The 22,535-nt window shown below is 33.7% G+C and overlaps 1 pseudogene; it reads left to right on the top strand.

Moving 5' to 3' along the window:
• LOC114888046 overlaps nucleotides 1–22,535 on the top strand; it is a 105,967-nt pseudogene that overhangs the window by 487 nt on the left and 82,945 nt on the right.

Here is a 22,535-nt window from a genome sequence, read left to right as displayed (position 1 = left end):
AAATTCCCTTATACTTGAATTGTTTTGACCACTGTAGAATTACTAAAATGAAGTAAACTTTAGAATAAATTTGCTGTTTCCATAGTTGTTTTATTCCGAGTGTGCCTATTAGCCTAATTTTCTACCCTTCTCAAATCTTCTATGAATTTGACTAATCACAAATATAGTTATTGAATGTATTTGTTTAATTCTTTAATTCATTTATTTCATTTAATTTTTTTTGGCTGCATGGGGTCTTCATTGCTGTGCGTGGGCTTTCTCTAGTTGTGGTGAGTGGGTGCTACTCTTCGCTGTGGTGCACAGTGTATTTTCAGTTAATTATATAAAAGGGATCTCATATGGTGCCTGTATATTTTATATTTGCTTTGTGCTGCTGTGTTGATTTATCGGTTCTATTTTTAGCATAAATTTCTATTATATTTATTACATTTAGTTTGTTTCCTAAAAGCATCTTGCCACGTGGTTTTTGTTTATGTTGTTATATCTTATTTGATCAACCTCATTTTATACAGGAAATATAAAAATTATTGGAAAAGTATGGGAACAAATCTTTAACAGCAATTTCCTAAAAACCAGTTTTTCATCTACAGTCAATATGGAACTAATCATTTTATGTTTTATACCCTTTGAGGTATGTTTATATTTGAAAAGTATGCATTTGAACATAGCCTTGAAAAAGCTCCACCTCCTAAAATATAGAGTAATTTTTATGTTTATTATTTTACCTAATATACAGTAGATTTTGTAAAACATTTATTAAGATGATAATCAAAAACTTTATATTTATCTTGGTACCAAGTGTTAATGATGATTGTCTTTAAATTATTTGTATTTGGAATCTTTAGAACTATATTATACAGAAAAAGAGTATTATTTTAGGTTTATAAATTTTCCTGTGTACCACCAAAATTTTGGTAAGGGATCATTACTGTAAAAAGAATTTTTTTATTGAGGTCTAATTGATATACCAAAAAATGTACATATTTAATGCATGCAATTTGATGAGTTTGGACACATGCGTACACCCTTGTGTCAATCATTACAATCAAGGTAATAAGCATATCCAACACCTCCAACTGTTTCCTCTTGCCCTGTGTGTGTGTGTGTGTGTGTGTGTGTGTGTATTAAGAATACCTACTATGAGATCTACCCTACTGACAAATTTTTCAGGCCCACAATAGGTTACCATTAACTGTAGGCACTACATTGTACAGTAGATCTCCAGAATCATTCATTTACATAATTGAAACTTTATACCCATTTAACAGCAACTCCTTGTTCTCCCTACCCCAGCCCCTGGCAACCAGCATTCTACTCTATGCTTCTATGAGTTTGGTTACTTTAGATTCCTCATATACATGGAATCATGCAGCATTTGTGCTTCCTTCTATTACTGGCTTATTTCACTTGGCATTTCATGCCAAGTTCATCCATGTTGTCTCAAATGGCAGGGTTTCCTTCTCTTTTAAGGATGAATAACACTCCATTATACATATATGCCACGTGTGCTTTATCCGTTCATCCATCAGTGGACATTTAGGTTGTTTCCTAAATTTGGCTCTTGTGACTAATGCTCCAGTGAACATGGAGTGCAGATATCTCCTCAAATCCTAATTTCAATTATTTTGGATATGTAGTCAGAAATGTGATTTGTGGATCGAATGGTGATTCTTTTTTTTTTTTTTTTTTGAGGGACCTCTATGCACCATAGCAACTGCACCAATTTACATTCCCTCCAAGAGTTCCAGTTTCTCCATATCCTTGTCAATACTTCTTATCTTTTGTCTTTTTGATAATAGCCATCCTGATAGGTGTGAGGTGATAGCTCATTTTGGTTTTAATTTGCATTTCCCTGATGATTACTGATGTTGAATACCTTTTCATATACCATTTGTGTGTTGGCCATTTGTATGTCTTCTTTGGTGAAATATCTGTTCAGGTCCTTTACCCATTTTTCAATCAGTTTATTTGTTGTTTTTTTTTTTTGTTTGCTATTGAGTTGTCTATGTTTTATACATTTTTTTGATATAAATCGCTTATGAGATAATATGGTTAGCAAATACTATCTTCCATTCCATAGGTTGCTTTTTCATTCTGTTGATTGTTTCCTTGATGCTGCAGAAGCTTTTTAGTTGATGCAGTTCCACTTATTAATTTTTGCTTTTATTGCCTGTGCTGTTGGTGTCATATCCAAGAAATTATTGCCAAGACCAGTGTCCAAAAGCTTTTCCCCTGTTTCCTTCTAGGAGTTTTACAGTTTCAGATCTTACATGCAAGTCTGTAATGCAAATTGAACTGATTTTTGTGTGTGGTGTAAAATAAGGTTCCAATTTTTTTTTTTTTTGCATGTCTATACCCAGTTTTCCCAACACTATTTGTTGAAAGACTGCCCTTTCCCCATTGTGTATTCCTGGCACCCGTTTTGAGGATCAGTTGACTGTGTATATGGTTTTATTTCTGGGGTCTGTATTCTATTCTGTTGGCCTCCATGCCTGTCTTTATGCCAGTACCATACTTTTAAAATTACTGTAGCACTGTAATATATTTTGAAATCAGGAAATGTGATGCCTCTAGCTTTGTTCTTCTTTCTCAAGATTTCTTTGGCTATTTGAGGTCTTTTGTGGTTCTGTATGAATTTTAGAATTGTTTTTCTATTTCTATAAAAAATGTCATTGGGATTTTGATGGCTATAGCATTGAACCTATAGATTCAATATGATAACCACATTAACAGACTGAAGGATAAAAATTACACAGTCATCTCAATAAATGCAGAAAAAGCATTTGACAAAATTCAGTATCAATTCATGATAAAAACTCTCAATAAATTAGGTGTAGAAGGAATTTATCTCAACATAATTGAGGCATGTATAACAGGTCCACAGCTAACAGAATATTCAGCCGTGAAATATCTTTGAAAATTTGAAATCTTTTCCTCTAAGATCTGGAGCAACTCATGGATGCACACTCTACAGCTTCTAATCAACATAGTACTGGATGTCCTAGGTAGAGTAAGAAAAAAAAGGCGTGCAAATTGGAAAGGAAAAGCAGAATTTTGTCTGTTTGCATATAGCATGATCTTATATATAGAAAACCCTGAAGACTACACACACACACACACACACACACACACACACACAAAGTGCTAGAACTAACAAATGAATTCAGTAAAGTTTCAGGAAAAGCAATCAACATAGAAAAATGCTTTGTGTTTCAAATACTGTAACAGTGAACTACCTGTAAAGAAATTTAAGAGATCATTTCAAAATATGATCATAATAATACTGAGAAGTCAGTAAGCTGTTAAACTGTAAACTGAATTTTTAAAAATATACTTAAGAATATATTTGTTAATTAATGTTATGCTGGGCAGTTTTTGCTATGATTATATTATAGCAAAATGCTGTTGTCTTCAGAAAGTCATAATCAAGGAATGCACCATAAAACTGAGTGAATCACACAAATAATCTTATGAAATTAGACATGCTTCTTGTGGTTAAGTGTCAGTTTTTCAGTTCAGTCTGTGTTCTTAGCCTATGGTTCCATCGTAGACTTCTTAAACATAGTTCTGATCATTCGGAAATTCCTTGTGATTTATATTTCATTGAATTTGACTCATGAGTATTAGCTGTAGATGTTCAGATTGGAAATGAAACAGCGAAATACAAAGAACTTTCATAATATAGCAATTACAATTCTATATATTAATAATTAAAATATCAAATATAGTTAAAATATCAAATTATTCAAACCATTGAACTAGAGGAGATATAAGAAAGGAGTGTATTTATAGTAATCATCAGAATATGATATGTTTTTATTATTAATTGTAGAGTGGTATTTTCCATCTTGGACATCAATTGAATGGATATAAATTGTAGCATTGTTTATAATTGGTTAATAAACCAAGACCTCTATTGAACATTGAGCACTTAAATAAGGCGTGAATAGAAGACATGGAATCTTCAATTTAGGTTATAGTTAGAAATGTTAACAATTTCCATATATGTGGATAGTTTAAATAGAATATGAAGTTAAACAATGCCTGAGATGTTCCTCAAATTTTTTTTTTTTTTTGCGGTACGCGGGCCTCTCACTGTTGTGGCCTCTCCCGTTGCGGAGCACAGGCTCCGGACGCGCAGGCGCAGCGGCCATGGCTCACGGGTCCAGCCGCTCCGCGGCATGTGGGATCCTCCCGGACCGGGGCACGAACCCGTGTCCCCTGCTTCGGCAGGCGGACTCTCAACCACTGCGCCACCAGGGAAGCCCCGTTCCTCAAATATTTTTTTTAGCTCTGTACCAGCTAATTTTAAAATTATAACATTAAAGATGTTTCTCAAGTTCGCCATGAGTCTACTCCTCTTACTACTTCTCACTCCTTGGGGCTGTGGCTGGTAGCTTTTGACATCACTTCCAATGACCCCACCTCTTCCAACTCATGTTCTTCTTTAAGCTTAGTCCATTATTTGTGAGCTGGGCTTAGTGATTTGGTTCTAATGAATAGAGTATGGAAATTAATGGGTTATCATTTCTGGTATGAGCTTAACTGTGACGTTCAACTTGCCCGCACTCATTTTCTCTTGCTGGTATTCTGTCTTGCTCTCTTGTTTGATCACTCTGATGAAGCAAGCCATGTTGTAAGGTAGTGTATGTAGATGAAAATGAGTCAAGAAACTGAGAGACAGTTATAGCCAAACCTCATGAAGAACTGAGGTCTCAGTTTAACAGCCTGTGAGTGACTGAAGGCTGCCAACAACCACGTGAGTGAGTTAGGAAGTGAATCCTTCCCAGTGGAGACTGGTAGTGAATGTACATTTGTGAGAGACCTAGAGCCAAATGCATCGACTATACCACTTCAGATTCCTAACTTACAAACTGTGAAATAATAAATGTTGTAAGCCACTAAGCTTTGGGATAATTTGTTATTGTAACAGTCAATAACTAATATATAGGCATGGGCTAATTTATCTATTCCCAAGGGTTAATTTCTCATCAGTTTATTTATAAACTAAAATTCAAGTTACACGACTCTGATGTCTGTTGAAATTCACACCCGTATTTCAAAATTCTCATTTTATGTCTACATTTGATACCTCTTAGGAGCCACAATACCAGTCTAAACAAAATTGAACTCATCTTTTTTTTCACAAAATTTATTTTCTATTTTAAACCTTAGTTCATGAAATGATACCTTAATCAAACCAGTTTCCCATTATAGTGTTTCAGATTTAGAAGTCATTCTTAGACCTCTCCCACCCTCTCATGAATCCATATGATCTTGAAAAACATATTAAGTTTATTTTATTCTACTTTTAAATGCTTCTGGAGTCCTTTTTATAACTCCTGTTTATACCTGAGTTTAAAATATTGTCAATTTGAAAATGAATTGCTATACAAGCTGCATGAGGAGTATCCATTTTTGGTATGGCAGTGAAAATTATATTTTAAAAGTAAACATCTGCTCACAATTTGTTTCCTAACACTTAAAAAAACCTCTCATTTCTTTCAGGTAAAAGTCAGACCTTTAATTTGGATTTAAAGGATCTGATAAAAATGTCCTTTTTAACTCTAATGTATCAATTTTTTGTTTATTTTAGACATAAGCTCTTTGAAACTGTCACAATTTTCTATATTATTTATTTCTTTATCCTCAGGCATAATTCTATTTCTTTTCAGTAAATTCATGAAAGAATGAACAAACAAATGATTAAACATAGTATTGCACATTATAGCCTTCTTAATATTAGGATTATGTTAAGAAACACTCTACTCTATTAAACACATTGACTTGTAAAGACAGAAATGTGTGAATTTTAGTCCCAACTTTGCTATTAATTTCATGTCTTTGACATTCAGAAAAATATTCTATAGATAATCACACTGGTTCACTACACTGCTATTTCACTGTAATTGAACCTGGTGAGCTAGAAGAATAAGCATTCCAGATGCATTAGTAAGACACATGAATGCAAGAGGGTGGAGAGACACATAAATGAAAAAACAACAAGAAGGGAGTTAAAACAAGAGAGTACATAATAAGAACGTTTAACATACGTTAACATTGAGGATGAGTCAGTATCTGACCATGTGCTTCAGGCAACTGGCCACAGGTCAAACTGTGTATTCTAGTATATGACAGTCTCTCCAGGTAACTGTGTGTATCAGCTTACTTCATGAGTTGAACATCTTGTGGCCACCACTGCTAAGAGAAAATCCTGAGATCTCAGTACTCCACTGATGTTTGCAAATGCTGTTGCTTGGCAGAGGGGAAAAAAATAAATAACTCACTCACTGGATTAGCTTTCCTGCACCATTATGCCAAAGTCTGGAGTGGAGTGAGGTTCTGCCACGTTCTCCATCTACCTTTATGATACCTTGCACAGTCAAAAAGAGCCGTGGAGATAGATCTTTATGCTTCCCTTCAGTATCTTTTTGTATAAATCCAGTGAGAAGAAATTTTGAGGGCTTTTGGAATGTGAGTAAGAGCAAAATATTTTTACCACCAAATTATCTTCTATTTTAATGGAAATAGGGTGAATGATATATAGGTGGATATTAATTTGTCACCTCTACTCTGCTTAGATTTACATTTTGTCTACTATACCTTTACATATCACCAAGGTACCTACCCAGACAAATATAGAAGATCATTTTAAAATAATTAATATAGATTATACTAATTTATTTGAAAAATGTTTGCATTCAAAATATGAAAAGAAATACACAAATTGTACAATATCAACTTCTAAGTTTAAATTTGGCAATGTTGTCTTTAAATTTATGAATTATCAACTGCCATTAATTTTCCACCATTGCTAATTAAATTCCTTTTAAAATGTAACAATCAGGAAGAAAATAGCCAACTTTTCATGCTGGTTGGAGTTTTACATATTCAGAAAGCTAAAGTAGAGGAAACACACAGGTGGAAGCTGCAGGTGTATCCATCTTCCTAGATTTATTGTGTGATAATCATGTGGTTGATTTCTAAACTGGATGGTGTCAAGTATGGTAAAGGGCCTGAGATTTTCCTGATTTGCAAACTAGCAAATAAGCCTGCCATGGTTTTATGTTTGCTGACAGAAAACATGAGACACCCATAACAGAGAAAAAGGACTTTGTTTCTCAGATACAGCAAGAAGCATAAACTTCATAATTATATCAGTTTCTCTCCCCGTCCCCAATCCACTTCCCGAGCACATAATGCTGGTGGGTAGAGCTGGGTGCAGCAGTGGCCTTGTGTCGCAGATGGGAACCCCAAGATTATAAAACCTCAGTCTTTTATAATGAACTGCAAGCAAACCTATCCAATCTGTTACCTGGAGGGAGAGCTTATCTTTATTAAGCTGAATAGCAAACAGTTCTGCCCTCATCATCTCTATCTTCCAAAGCTGTTCACTATGCAACACCCTTAAAAGTAATCCAGGAAGAAAAAATAAATGTTGTCAGTGTCTCTACTTTGCAGTGTCTCTACTTGCAGGTTTGATGAAGTATGAGAGACACCATGAACAGGAAGGCAAACCAAAAATGCAGTTGACTGTATCGTGTGAATGCATGATGAGAGATGGGGAGAGAGGTAGGGCTTGGCCAAAAATGTATCTGTATTTTCAACTGCCAATCTTTGAATTTCTGTCATAAACTAATCAGTTATTAAACATTTACTGACCACACACTATGTAACATTGCCTTAAATTATAATTTCTTACTTTAAAGAAAGCATATTTTGTTAAAAATTAACAAAATTCAGCGAACTGGTGCCTGCCATTAACACACGTGTTTGAGTCATCATTTTATCGTCTAATGTGGTTCTAAGCTGAGAACAAGTTTTAAAAATGGGGATAGGGGCTTCCCTGGTGGCGCAGTGGTTGAGAGTCCGCCTGCCGATGCAGGGGACACAGGTTTGTGCCCTGGTCCAGGAAGATCCCACATGTCGCGGATTGGCTGGGCCCGCGAGCCATGGCCGCTGAGCCTGCGCGTCCGGAGCCTGTGCTCCGCAATGGGAGAGGCCGCAGCAGTGGGAGGCCCGTGGACCGCCAAAAAAAAAAAAAAAAAAAAAAAAAAAATGGGGATACTGAAAGGAGAGATTCTGACAGAGGTGACTTCTCAGAGAGTCCAAGTGTCTCCAAGGAGTAGTGAGCAGTCAAAAAAGTATTATACCTGAGAGAATGTGTTGTATGAACTCAGAAGAACATTGGAATGAAGGTGGGAAAATGTTCCAATCAAGCCTCTTAATTTGAATTGTCCTGTGGTTTGCCCTCATCACTTAAGCTGGTTGCTTTCTTAAGAAAATCATTTCGTAGGCTAACAAATCACTTTAATTGCATTTTGGTTGAAATTACATTACTGTAACTTCACATATGTAACTGAGTACATCATCTAAGAAGACTATTCTCACTATAAATCAAAAGAACAATTTCTCCAAGCAACAGTGATAATGTATTTATGGCATAATAATTCAGACCTCAGTCTCTGGAATTAGATATTCTTGGCTTTAACCTATTACCACTTACTAGCTCTATGAACTTAGACAAGTAGCCTAATTTTTCTGAGTCTGATTTTGTTCCTTTGTAAAACAGGAATTTGTAATTAATGCAAAAATTCGTTGTGAATATTTAACAAGTTTATGCATGCAAAGAACATGGTGTTATACTGGAATGATTCTATAATTCTATTCTCTTAATAATTAAGCAGTATTTCCATAATTAGCATTATTATTATTTTAAAGAGCAGAGGAGTAACGCTGGGTTAACTACGTCTGAGAAAAATAGAACAAACAAATATTATAAAGTAAAAATAATACTTATAGAAACTAGAGAGAAACCTGGAAGGGTGAAATATATACTATATAGATAATTTCATAAATTTGGAGGTAAGGTAGTAAAATTTCTGAGAATAAAAAAGATCTTGTTTCTGTTACCTAATTGAAATCAGTTGCATCAAAAGGCATCCACAAGAAAGTATATATAACAGGAAACTTGAAATACGTTATTCAGGATGACAAAGTTTTTGAAACATGTCTGGCTTAGGAGCCTAAAGAAATGAAATATGAAAAGTACGAAGATGAGGGTTATGTCTCCCAAAATAAAAATACAGTCTCCTTTACTGTTATTTATGAGGCCATATCTGATCTTCACACAGTTCCAGTGTCCACACCATTTCAAGTTTGTTGCAAACCCATAGGATCTGGATTAGAAGAGCCCACTGCAAAGTACTCTGCTTTCCTTCCCTCAGCTGTCCAAATTTTAGGCACAATTTTAGGAACAATATTGTCAAAGGATTAAATAGTTAGAGATCTTATGTGGCTTAATACTCACTATCAACATCAGAAAAGCTTTGGATATGTCAATGTGTGATCTTAAAGATAAGTAATATTAATTCTTCACTTTACACATTGAGAAAATTCAATTCAGAAATCGCAAACATTGCCTGTGTGAACCCTAGATCTAAAAAGACTCTGCGTCCATGCTGCAGTCCTTCTATTATTCCATAATCACCCCTCATCAGAATACTTAAAATGACATGGTCAAGTATACCAGTGATGGAGGAAGTTCTGAGAGAATCAGTGTATAGCCAAAAAGAGCCATAATGAGAAGTGTTGATGGACTCAGAGGACCCTGCTGTAGCCACCTAGACAATCAGCAGTATGCGTGCTTTATTCACCTTTGTGCCTCCACACATACTATCACAGGGCTTTGCCTATCTAGGTGTTCAATAAAATGCTCACTGAATTGATTTGCTCTGTTTGAAATTCCAATTAAGTTGTCAACACCACTTAATATTTCTTTATCTCAGACCCTCCAGAGGTTCCTCAGAATCAGATAGCAATGAAACTGATTCTGGTTGGAAAGGTAGTTATATGCCTTGCTTTAAGATGTTTGTCCTAATATCTGTTCATCTGTGTCTCATGAAATCAAACAAAAGAGCTTTGTATTCCCTGTTGCCAGTATTCAGCATTAGTGCTCTCAGAAAAATAATACAGAGTGAAGATCCAGTTTTTAATAATGGTAATTATAATGTAGGTTCCTGGAAGAACTCTGTATATGTTCCCATTTTGTAAAATTTTTATTTCATTTATAATCTCACTTGTGCTCCCCACTAATCTACTGTTGATTGGTTGATTGACTCATTTATTCCACAAACACTATTGAGTATTTACTCATTACTAGCTAGTCAGCTTGGGTGCTGGGAATTAAGTGATTAACAGTCTTTGGCTTCAAGAAGCTGGGGATCTCATAAAAGGGATATACTTTAAAATTTGGAAATAAGGATTTATATTAAGATTTGTGCCATTAGATTATAGCTATAACAAGGAGACTTACCTAGTGTGAGGTTTATGGAAGACTTCCTAGGAAAGCAAATTTAAGGAGATAAGATGAGGAGAAATTAACCCATGAAAAGAAGAAGAGAAAGCATGCCTGACAGAGGAGGACTTGAAATTCTGAGAATGTGAATAAACCTATGTCATATTTGTTAGGAAAAGATAGTAGCTGACTGTGAAAAGGGTGAAGTAAATTTACAGATGAAGTCACAGCTAGTTGCTGCAAGGTTTTGTAGTCTAGAGGAGAAGGCATTGTAGTTTTAAGCAGGAAATCTCCCTTATCAGAATCATATTTTAAAATACTTCTCTGATACTTAGTGATGAACCAAATGAAGGGCTGCAAGAGAGGACAGAGCAGATGAGTTAACAGGGTACTGCAGGGATTTTTTTGTTGTCTTTTATTGAAATATATTTGATATATAACATTGTGTAAGTTTAAGTTGTACAGCATGTTGATTTGATACATTTATATACTGCAGTATGATTGCCATTGTAGTGTGTTAAGTAGCGCCTCTGTCAGGTCACATAATTGTCATTTGTTTTTTGTGGTGGGAATGATTAAGATCTAGTTTCTTATCAAGTTTAATTTTTATAATATTGTTATCTATAATCACTATACTGTGCATTAGATCGCCAGGACTTATGTATCTACTAGTTGCAAGTTTGTACCCTTAAACAACATCTCTCTTATTTCCCCACCTGGTAACCACCATTTTATTCTGTTTTTAGAGTTCAGTGTTTTTTTTAAAGTCACACATAAGTCATATCATACAGTATTTGTCTATCTCTGGCTTATCTCACTTAGCATAGTATCTGTCCTCAAGTTCCATCCATGCTGTCACAAATGGCAAGATATCCTTTTTTCTGATGAATACTATTTCACTGTATGTATATATACAACATCTTTTTTATCCATTTATCCGTTGATGGACACTTAGGTTTTCCCATATTGTGAGTAATAATAATACTGCAGTAAACACGGGAATGCATATATTTCTTCAATACCCTGTTTTTATTTCCTTTGGGTATATACCTAGAAGTAAAATTGCTGGATCATATGGTAGCTCTATTTTTAATTTTTTGAGGACTCTTCATATTGTTTTCCATAGTGGCCGAGGTTTAAGCTGAAGAGAATGGTGACTGTCACTAATGTCACGGCACTGTAGATGAATAACAGAGAGATTTGATCAATATTTCGGGAGTGGAATCAAACAGTTGGTGATTGATTTTGAGGAGGGAGAGAGACAGACACACACACACAGAAAGTCACTCTCAGATTGTAGGTACCAATATCTAAGTGGAGGGTACTCTTGGATGAGATTTGGATGGTTTTTCAGGTATGTGTGTGTGTGGGGGGGAGGGAATGGGCAGGAGAAAATCAGCAGGGTCCCATGAATTGATTTAAGGACTCTGCCTTTGTATTTCTATTGGGAACAAAGAAGCTCATAGTAAGTGAATAATTGAATATATGATAGAGGAATTTAGAAGAGCAGGCAGGATAGGAGATTTAAAATTGAGCATTGTCAAAAAATAATAAGTCAATGCATGTTCCAGATAATTTGAAAATTTAAAGTACTTTTCTTTTTTCTTCAATTATTAATTTTTGATCCTAATATTAAGCATGTTAACTTGCTCAAATTTCCAAATTCCTTTGACAAATTAATCAGTTAATACTTATTTAAGCTACCTAATAAATATTATGTATAACAGGAACAAAAGAGGAGTAAGATTCAAAGATAAAGAAGTTACTCTGTCTGGCCTCCTAAATTTATATATATATGTGTGTGTGTGTGTGTGTGTTTGTGTGTTGGTGTGTGATATCTATATCTATGTGTATATCTATATATCTATGTCTGTATATCTAAGTATGCAATCTATATATTTCTATCTATAAATATATTGGTGAATCCCAGTGTATGGAAAATATGATAAATTCAGGCTTTTCACATTTAATGTATAGAATTAAGATGAAGGAACTTGAGTGGGCTGATTTCAACTGCAAAGCCTTTATGTTTTCTGTGATTTATTGGTGTGGAATTGGTTTTGAAAAAAAAAAGGTGCTCAGGTTGTTTTGAAAAAGCTATTTTTACCCTGTATGCTCTTTTGACAAAAAAAGAGAAATAAAGCGATTTAAAACCTTTTAAATGATGCATCTATTGCAATATAATAAGAGGCATCACACTGTTAAGAATAGCATCAAATCCCATATCAGGTCAGCTATTACCTTTTCATTCAGTTCAGAATGACCTTATGGAATGGGCTACCACACTGTGCGGAGCCACATACAGTAATCTAGCTTTTAAAATGCTGTTTATATATTGTATTTCACTCTTCTTGAACTAAATGTCAATTGTATGCCATTGAGTTGATAAAAAATGATTGCCAACAGAAATATTCATATTAATGAGAAATTAATATGTTAATGAGAAAAGGATATGTTATAATTTGTGTCTGGGATAAACTTTTCATTACCATGCAATGTATTTCTCATGTCATCACTTATTTATACACAATGTATTTGTAAATATCATGCCATTTTTGGTTTCTAAAAATGACTCTTTTAAGGAAACATTTTAAAGTTCTTTAAATCCTGCAACCTTTTGGGGGCACTATATAGTTCAATCATTATATCTTCTAAGGGAAGAAAAATAATACAATGTCAGGTGGGAAATTATTATATATAAGTATGTTTACTGTAGTGATTTTTCTTTTATTTCAAGTATATTTTCTTAGAGTTTCAGGTTTGATTCTCTTGTATGTGCTTTAATATCAGTAACTATGGCAACACGATTTTAAATGCTGTCTGTAGTATAAGTAAAGGGAAAAATGGAGAGAATAAAACCTTAAAAGAACATATCAGTCCTTTTGCTGCCATTGTGAATCACAAAAATAATTTTCAGAATTGTGCTGTCATTTATGCAGGTGATGTATCTTGTATGTCACAAAGAAGTTTTGTTTTAGTTTTAACTTTAGTTTTTTACTATGTAAGTTTCCAGTTTTCAGGATTATAATTCAGAATCTGTATACACTACAAAGTAATCACCACCAGCAAGTCTAGTTTCCATGTATTACCATACAGTTGACTCCTTTCACCTATTTTGCCCACTCCCAACCCCTCCAATTTCTTTTTTTTTTTTTTTTTTTTGCGGTACGCGGGCCTCTCATTGCCGTGGCCTCTTCTGCCGCGGGGCACAGGCTCCGGACGCACAGGCCCAGCGGCCATGGCTCACGGGCCCAGCCGCTGCGCGGCACGCGGGACTCTCCCGGACCGGGGCACGAATCCGCGTCCCCTGTATCGGCAGGCGGACTCTCAACCACTGCGCCACCAGCAAAGCCCCCCTCCAATTTCTTTATAATTATCTATACTTCTTTACAGGCCTTTATGTTTCATGTTACAGTTTTGTGTGATGACTGACATTAAATACATACACACACAGATTCCATTTCCTGCATAGTGATAGGAGGAGATCTGTGAAACCAATTCCCAGTAGAACAAATATAACTGAGGAAAGTTATATTAAAGAAATTAAAATCACTGGGACTTATCCTAAAGATATAAAGCAAATGAATAAATATTTATTCAAGAAAATCTACTAGGGAATTTCCTGGTGGTCCCGTGGATAGGACTGAATGCTTTCACTGCCATGGGCACGGGTTCAGTCCCTGGTCAGGGAACTAAGATCCCGCAAGCTGCTTGAGGCGGCAATAAGTAAGTAAGTAAATAAATAAATAATTTTGATTGGAAAAAAAAAAAAAAGAAAATCTACTAAATAGCAGGAAGAGAAAAAGAGAGACTGTATAACTTGAGCCATGGTCTGTTCCCAGCCTCCATGCTGAACCCCTGTTCCATTCTGGGCAGCTGTCGCCAAAATGGGAGGTCTCTCTTTCCATCCAGATCTTAGTTAAGAGCTATGGAATCTCTCCAGAAGTGTGGTATCACCAGCATTTTCTCACAACCCTAGCTTCTTGTTGCTTAAGCAAACCCCAGGAAAACCTTGCCCCAGTGCAAAAACCTGCCACTGTACCTCATTCAGGGGAGGAAGACTCAAAGTACTTCAACTACCCTCACTTGGGCTTACAGGTTGGAGGTACCACACAGGGAGAGTCAAGCTGAGAAGACCAGAGGCTATTTCTAGCATCCATTTATATCCTAGGCATGTCATTATAAGAGAAGCAAGCAAGTGTTCCCAACCCCATCTTCAGAGCTCAGATTTTTTTCCCAGTGAAAGGTTTAGGCCATAAGAACAGAGGTCACCAGAGTTCTCCCCAAAAGAACTGACTTTATTTTGAAGAGCACGTAGGCAAGATTTAGCCTAGGGCCCCTTCAAAAACAAGAGAGCTTTTAATGGTAAGCAACCAAGGAAAAGGTTAATATCTTCATGAGAATGAGCTAAGCTTTAGATCAGCTAGTTTACCACAGACAACAAGGTAGAAAGACAGCCTCCTGGAACCAGGAGGAACAAAAAAACTTTCAAACTTTCAAGATAGCCTCAGAAACTACCTCTGCAAAGGAACCCAAGTGAAGTTGGATCACTGTGTATTAATTTATGCTCCAGGGCATTGATAGAAACTATAACAATCAGCTATCAGTTTCGCTCTCTCACCCACCGCTTACCTCCTGCTGTGTGGCTGGGTTCCTAACAGGCCATGGGCTGGTACTGGTCCACGGCCCAGGAGTTGGGGACCCCTGATTTACAAGGCAGAGGAAACAGGTGCCACAAAAAGAGATCAGCCAGTTCACTAAACAAATGAACAGGTAAACAACAGCAAAATTAGTAAGTCCCAGAGGCACCTTAAAAATATCAAAGGAAACTTTTCAGGCTGAAAGCAATAAACCCAGAGAGGGAAATTCAAATCCACAGCAAACAGTGAACACCAGTGAAGGTAATTATGTAACACAAAAGACAAACAAATGCATAATGTTTCTCCTTTCTTCTCTTAGCTGATTTTTAAAAAGAATCGTGTGCAACAATTTGTATATTATTATATGGATCCATAGTACATAGAAATGTAATATATTTTACAATAAGAACATAAAGGAGGTAAGTAGAAGCAAAGCTATATTGGAGTAAGGAAATGATACCATATGATAAGTCAAATCCATAGATACAAATGAAAAGAACCAAAATGATATATTAGCAGGTTAATACAACAACCTCTATAAATATGTACTTACTCTCTATTTTCTATATAAACTTTTGTCAGTGATATACAATTATATAAAATAATAACTGCCATAATGTATGGCAGACAAATCCAGCTATATCAGTTAATACCATTAAGTTCTGAATGGATTAAACAATCTAATTAAGACAGATTTTCAGGCTGAATAGAAAACAAGCAGGATCCATATATAGGCTGTCTATAGGAGACACACTTTAAATCCAAATATACAATTAGGTTGAAAGTAAAAGGATATAAAAATATGTCATTGCAAGCAGAAACCTAAGAAAGCTGGAATGGCTATACTAATATCAGATAATATAGACTTTAAAATAAATATTTCATCTTTGTGCAAAGCTTTTATTTTAAAAATTAAGTTTGAAAGAGTATATTACTTCAGAAAGAATACTATAGCAAGAGTATTATTGTAGGGATAATTTAAACCCCAAACATTAGATACATGGAGCGTTTTTTCTCTGGTTTACTGTTAAGCCATCATTTAGTTTTCTTCCTTCCTTCCTTTACTTTTTTCTTTCTTCCTTCCTTTACTTTTTTCCTTTCTCCCCCTCCCCTCCCCCTCCCCTTTCCTTCCCTTCCCCTCCCTCCCTCCCTCCCTTCCTTCTTTCTCTCTTTTTTCTTTCTTTTTCTTCTGCCTTACATTTTCATACTTAAACCTATATATCTAAAATTCAAAATTCTGAATCTCAGCTTTGAAAATACATATTTTATCATTTTATATAAAGACTTTTAATACATTATTTTTCATATCTTCATGAATTTTATATATTTGAATATCAAATATATAAACATTTTTCATATAAAAGTCTAATCTAGTATTCACATATGAGTAGAACATTGATTAATCAATAAAAATAATTATTTTGTTCAGTATATCATTTAAAAAGAGTTTATGCATATATGTTAATTTGAAAAAAAATTAAAAACAAGTTAGCAATTAATATGTTTCAAGTATTGTCACAGTAGTTTAACATTAATGCATTTAATTTTTACAGCAATCTTGTATGTTAGTTTACTTTTATTTTAGAAATGAGGAGCCTGTAGTATGGTGAAGTTAAATTACACACCTGTGGTCACAAAATTAGCAGCTGGTAGAACTAGAATTTGAACTCAGAAGGTCTGGTTTCAAAATCTGAGATCTAATTTAAAAGTGCTAATTTTCTCAATAAGTAGTCACATTATTTTAAGATGTCATTACATTGCTCTAGAAATGTAACCTTTTTGGCCAACTAGAGGAAAGGTTGTGTTACATGATCTAAATAGTTTTTAATCCAGATGGCTTCTTTTTCACCACATGAAACTATAATCAGTATAAGTGGTTTATCATTTATAAACATTAAACTGAGTCTTTTTTTAACATCTATATAAACTGTGTCTTTTCACTTAATTCTGCAATATAATTTTGACTTTGACCCGACATACTGTCACAGAGGATTAATAAATAACAGTAGTAAATGTATGTTGAATACCTACCATCCTCAAGACAGAAATATAGTTTGAACCAAAAGATACCAAATTTTATGATGAAATTTAAATCATTTCATTGCCATAAAGCCAACTGTTCATTTAGAAATATAAAATTTGAAGAGTATTGCATGTCTGTATCAAGGAGGTTATTTTAAAATTAGTTATCAAAGAAATATTAATTTAAATTGTCAATTCTTTTTACTACATAGTTAGAAATAAATACCCAATTCCATAACATCAATGTTCCATGCCCCCCCAAAAAAGACTAGGTAGAAAACAAAATGCATTGTCATTTTTGGATGGCACTGAGGTATACATTGACTGTTACGCAAAAGCACTCATGAAATAGAATTGTATCTTCTTATTCTAGCATTAAGTAACTTCTTTTGATGAATGCCAAAATCAAGTTAGAAGAAACTATTAGACTTCTTTTAGAAGATGAGGTAGAATTAAACAAAATCCACTTAAGGATTTTACAGTATCTAATTTCTTCTTAATGTTCTTCTCCTATAATTATATACATGTAAAAAATATTATATAGTATATAAGATAAGGTGTTGAATTTCAGATTAGTAAAAAATAACAATCTGTAAATTTGCTAACTTCATATTTGAAATTTAAATGAAATTTTATAAGACTATGGGTTTGACTAATTCATCAGAGGACTTATTTTAAAAGTAATGTTTTAATTTTTTGATAACACAGTTCAAGTGTTATATAGTATAAATTTTACTTTACCAGGGAACCCAATTTTACCAAAACATAGCCTGGTTAATTTTCTTTCCTGATTAGAATTTTCTAAGTATTCATTGTCAAGGATTCAAAAATTAATTATACCATTTTTACAATATTTGTTTTTCATATAGCTCTGTTATTTAGTGTTCTCACAATAATATCAACTACTAATTTATCTAATTTATGTTTGTTCAATTTATTATAACATTTTATTAACATAATTACTCTATAAGTACACTAAATGACCAAGACTTTTATAATCTTAATTGGTGTATAATATGTTTCATATAGAACCTTTAATTTGCATTATTGGGCAAATGATATATTTTGTATTTCATAAATAATTTTACTTTTTATTTTAAATTAATAGCGACACTGGCATATCACTTCTATTCAGTTGTGATATCTTACTGTTTTTGTTTAAATAAATGTTTAGTAACTTAGCACTATCATAAAAATATCTTAGAAAAAATGTTCATCTATAATACAGTAAATACATCTAAAATAAATTTGTGTCCTCTGAGATGCATATTATATGCAAATTTAAAGCATATTGGAATGTTGAACAAACCAATGTCCACAAGCAGATTGAGTCTAAACCTTTGAGGGTGAGAAAATTATTTTTATCTAGGCGTGACTGATGAAATAAGTTAATGAATAGATTTTAAAAAGTTCATGACTACTTGTCAACATTATTCAAATTTATTTATTAATTATTTTACCATTTAGTATTAAAGGTAAGGACCTGGAGAAGAGAACTCAAATACACTTATGTTATATGGTACATGTTCATTACCTTCTAAAAATTTAAGGGGAAAGTAATGCTATATAAGGTCCAAAAATCAGGAGAAATAAAAAAGACAAATATGTGTGTGTGTGTGTGTGTGTGTATACATATATATTTGACTTCTGTAATGACTTTTATTTGATGCTTTTGACTTCTTTTTAGTTGATGTAAATTAATTTTTGAATAGGTGCATTTACCAGTTCCTAAAAAAGACTGATAAATTTACTGATAAATTTACGTTTGAACTGTGAAAAAAAGTTCAACTTTTACTAACAACAACAGCAGCAAAAAGCAAACAATACAAAATAGGACAAAACTATGGTTTTCAATGGTTGGGAAAATATAATCAATATGTTAAACCCCTATAAAACATTTATCTATATTGATTATATTGATATATCACAGTTGTTGAAAGGGGAGAAATGCTTGTGTGCATTGACGTGATTTTTATATTTAATATTAGAAGGTATAATATTATTTAAAGACAGACTTTTAAGGTAAAGATGCATATTGTAAATCTTAAGCAATCACACACACATGCACACCTGCCCATGCACACACACAGACCCACATGCACACACACAAGCAGGCTTAGCCGGTAAACATATTTAACCCAATACAAAGCAGAGAAAAAATACAAAAAGTACAAAGAACAAATTGATAAATAGAAAACAATTACCAAGATGGCAAGTTTAAACCTAAATACATAGATAATTCAATTATAAGCACATTGTCCAAATGCACCAATTGAAAGGCATATATTGTCAACAATATGCTGCATACAAGAAGTACATCTTAAGTACAAGGATATATATATATATATATATATATATATACAACTTAAAAGAAAAGGATGGAAAAATAATTCATGCAAACACTTATCAGATAAATTCCCAATTGGCAGTATTACAAAAATGAAACTAAACTTTAGGAAAAGAACTGTTACCAGAGGGCTTCCCTGGTGGTGCAGTGGTTAAGAATCCGCCTGTCAATGCAGGAGACATGGGTTCGATCCCTGGTCTGGGAACATCCCATATGCCATGGAGCAACTAAGCCCGTGTACCACAACTACTGAGCCTGCGCTCTAGAGCCCACGAGCCACAACTACTGAGCCTGCATGCTGCAACTACTGAGCCCACGTGCCTAGAGCCTGTGCTCCACAACAAGGGAAGCCACTGCAATGAGAAGCCCACGCACTGCAATGAAGAGTAGCCCCCACTCGCCACAACTAGAGAAAGCCCACGCGCAGCAATGAAGACCCAACAAAGCCAGAAAAAAAAACAAAAAAAACTGTTACCAGAGATAAAGGGATATTTCATAATTATAAAAGGGTCAGTTCTTGAAGAAGATTTTAAAAGTCGTAAATGTATATGCATCTATTAATACAGCTTCAAAATATGTGAAGCAAGAACCGACAGAAAATGAAGTAGAAATGAATTTCAACAGGAATCTCTCAGTAATTGTTAGTATAAGAAGACAGAACATCTTTGAAAATATAAAAGACTTAAAGTAAGGTAATTGAAATAATGTAACCACTCCAAAACAGTAGAAAATCAGTTTTCTCAAGTTCATTTGAAACATTCAAATATGTCTGAATAGATTTGAGGGATGAAATCCTATAAATCATGTTCTTTGACCACAGTAGAATTGGATTTTAAAAATACACTGTTAAATACCCCTCAGATTTAAAAAAATAGTAAAATGGGAAATTTTAAAAATTAAAAATATATCTTACCAAAATTTGGAAGATAGAGCTAAAACAATGCTTGGAGGGAAATGTATAGTTTTAAAGGCTTATATTGGAAAATAGTAAGGTCTAAAATGTATGATCTAAGTTTCTATCCAAAGATGCTAGTAAAGAAGTGCAAATTAAATCCAAAACATGTAGGAGAAGGATATAATAAGATAAAAAGAGCAAGTGGTAAAGTAGAAAATAAGCAAAAGATGAAATCAATGAATCATAAATCTGTTTTATTAAAAATTCTATAAAATTGATGAACATCTACCTAGATTGATTATGCAATAAAAGTGAATATGCAGATATCCAGTGTCAAGAATAAAGATGGATACATTATTAGGGCTCCACAGATATTTTAGGAGAAAAAGAATATATGAACAATTTTATGCCATACATTCAACTCAGAGATGAAATATAGTTTCTTTGAAATATGCTAAAACTTACTTAAAAAAATAAGATATCTCAGTAGACTATATGTACTAAGGAAAATATATTTGAAACCCTCCGCAACAAGAAAACTCCTGACTCAAATGGCTTCTCTGATAAGCCCTTTCAAAAATTTAGGGAAAAATAATATCAATCCTACACAAACTCTTCTAGAAATAAAAGAGAGAAGAAGGCATTACCACTTATTTTATAAGGTCAGCATTATCCTGATAACCAAATCAGATAAGAGCATTGTGGAAAAAACAGAACTATATACCACTCTATGCCATGTGAACCTAGACTTAAAAATGAAAAAAAAAAATATATATATATATATGTACATATATATACGTACCCACACATTAACAAAGGGAATCCAAATGCATGTGCATATATAAAAGATAATTTAAATGAAACATATTAAAGTATATTTTAAGACATCATGATCATGTGAGATTTATTCCAATAATGGATCACTGTTTTAGCATTCAAAACTCTCAACGTAATTCACTACTAAACAGATTACCAGGGAAGCATTTAAATAAATTTATCTTATTCATGATGAAAATGCTCAAACAGTGAGCAATAAAGGAATCTTTCTCAATCCAACAATGAATATCACAAAAAAAAGAGAGGAAGAGAAAGAGAGAAAGGGGGAGAGGGTTAGAGAGAGAAAAGAAGGGAGAATACATACATAAAGGGAGGATGAAAGAAAAAAAGAAAGGAGGTGGGGGAAACGAAGGGAGGAGAGAGGGAGGGAAAATGGAAAAAACTGTATATAAGGCAAGGATGCACTCTCACCTTTTTTATTTAACATGGTATTAGAGATTCTCCCTAGACCAACAAGGCAATCAAAGATGTAAAACATACACCAAACAAAAAACTAAGAAGTAAACATCTCTTTGTTTGCATGTGGCATTATTGTATATGAAGAAAATCCTGAATGATATACAAAAAATAATAAAAATAACTGAGATTAGAGTAGTCATTTATAAATTATTTGTATTACTATATACTAGAAAATAACAGTTGGAAACAATTGGGAAATGGAATCAAAATAAAATATACCATTCAAATTATCACCCCAAAGCATGAAATATTTAGGGATAAGTTTTAACAAAATACGTGCATGACCTCTGCACTGGTAACTGCAAAACATGGCTTTGAGACATTTAAAAGTCCTAAATTAATATATGGAAAGATGTTATTCATGAGTTGGCTGATTTGATACTATTAAGATGTTAATTCACACCACATTGCTGAATGAATTCAACATAATTCTAGTTAAAACCCCATCAGGCATTTATTTTGTAGAATTATACAAGCTGATTCTAAAATAAATATGCAGTTGCAAAGGACTTGGAATAGCTAAAACAATTTGGAAAACGAAGAACACATTTGGAGGATGTACACTATGTGATTAAAACATAAATCTACAGTAGTTAAGATGCTGTGATATGGTTTGAGGATATACATGTAGATCAGTAGGATAAATTAGAGTCCACAGATGGACTCATCATGTATCAGTGATATTCAACCCTTTTGCCATGGTAATTCAGTGGAAGGAGTGGCTAGTTTTTTCAATCTTGCTGATGAAGCAACTTGATATCCACATGGGAGAAAAAAAAACTTGGCTACCTCACAATATGAATGAAAATTAAATTTAAATGATTTATGGAACCTGAAACGTGAAAGCTAAATCTATGATACTTCTGGATTGAAAGATAGAAGAAAATCTTTGTGATCCTGAGACAGGCAAAACACATGGGCAATTGGAAAAAAAAATGATAAATTGGACTTCAAATAACTAAAAATTTCTGATTTTCATAAATGCCATTAAAAAGGAAAAGGAAAGCGCAGACTGGAAGAGAATATTTGTAATACTGA

This window comes from Monodon monoceros, unplaced genomic scaffold, assembly GCF_005190385.1.
Source record: "Monodon monoceros isolate NGI ecotype Baffin Bay Population unplaced genomic scaffold, NGI_Narwhal_1 Super_Scaffold_8, whole genome shotgun sequence".
NCBI classification, from domain to species: domain Eukaryota; kingdom Metazoa; phylum Chordata; class Mammalia; order Artiodactyla; family Monodontidae; genus Monodon; species Monodon monoceros.
The sequence above is the reverse complement of the archived record's forward strand: the minus strand, read 5'-3'. Positions and strand labels throughout refer to the sequence as shown.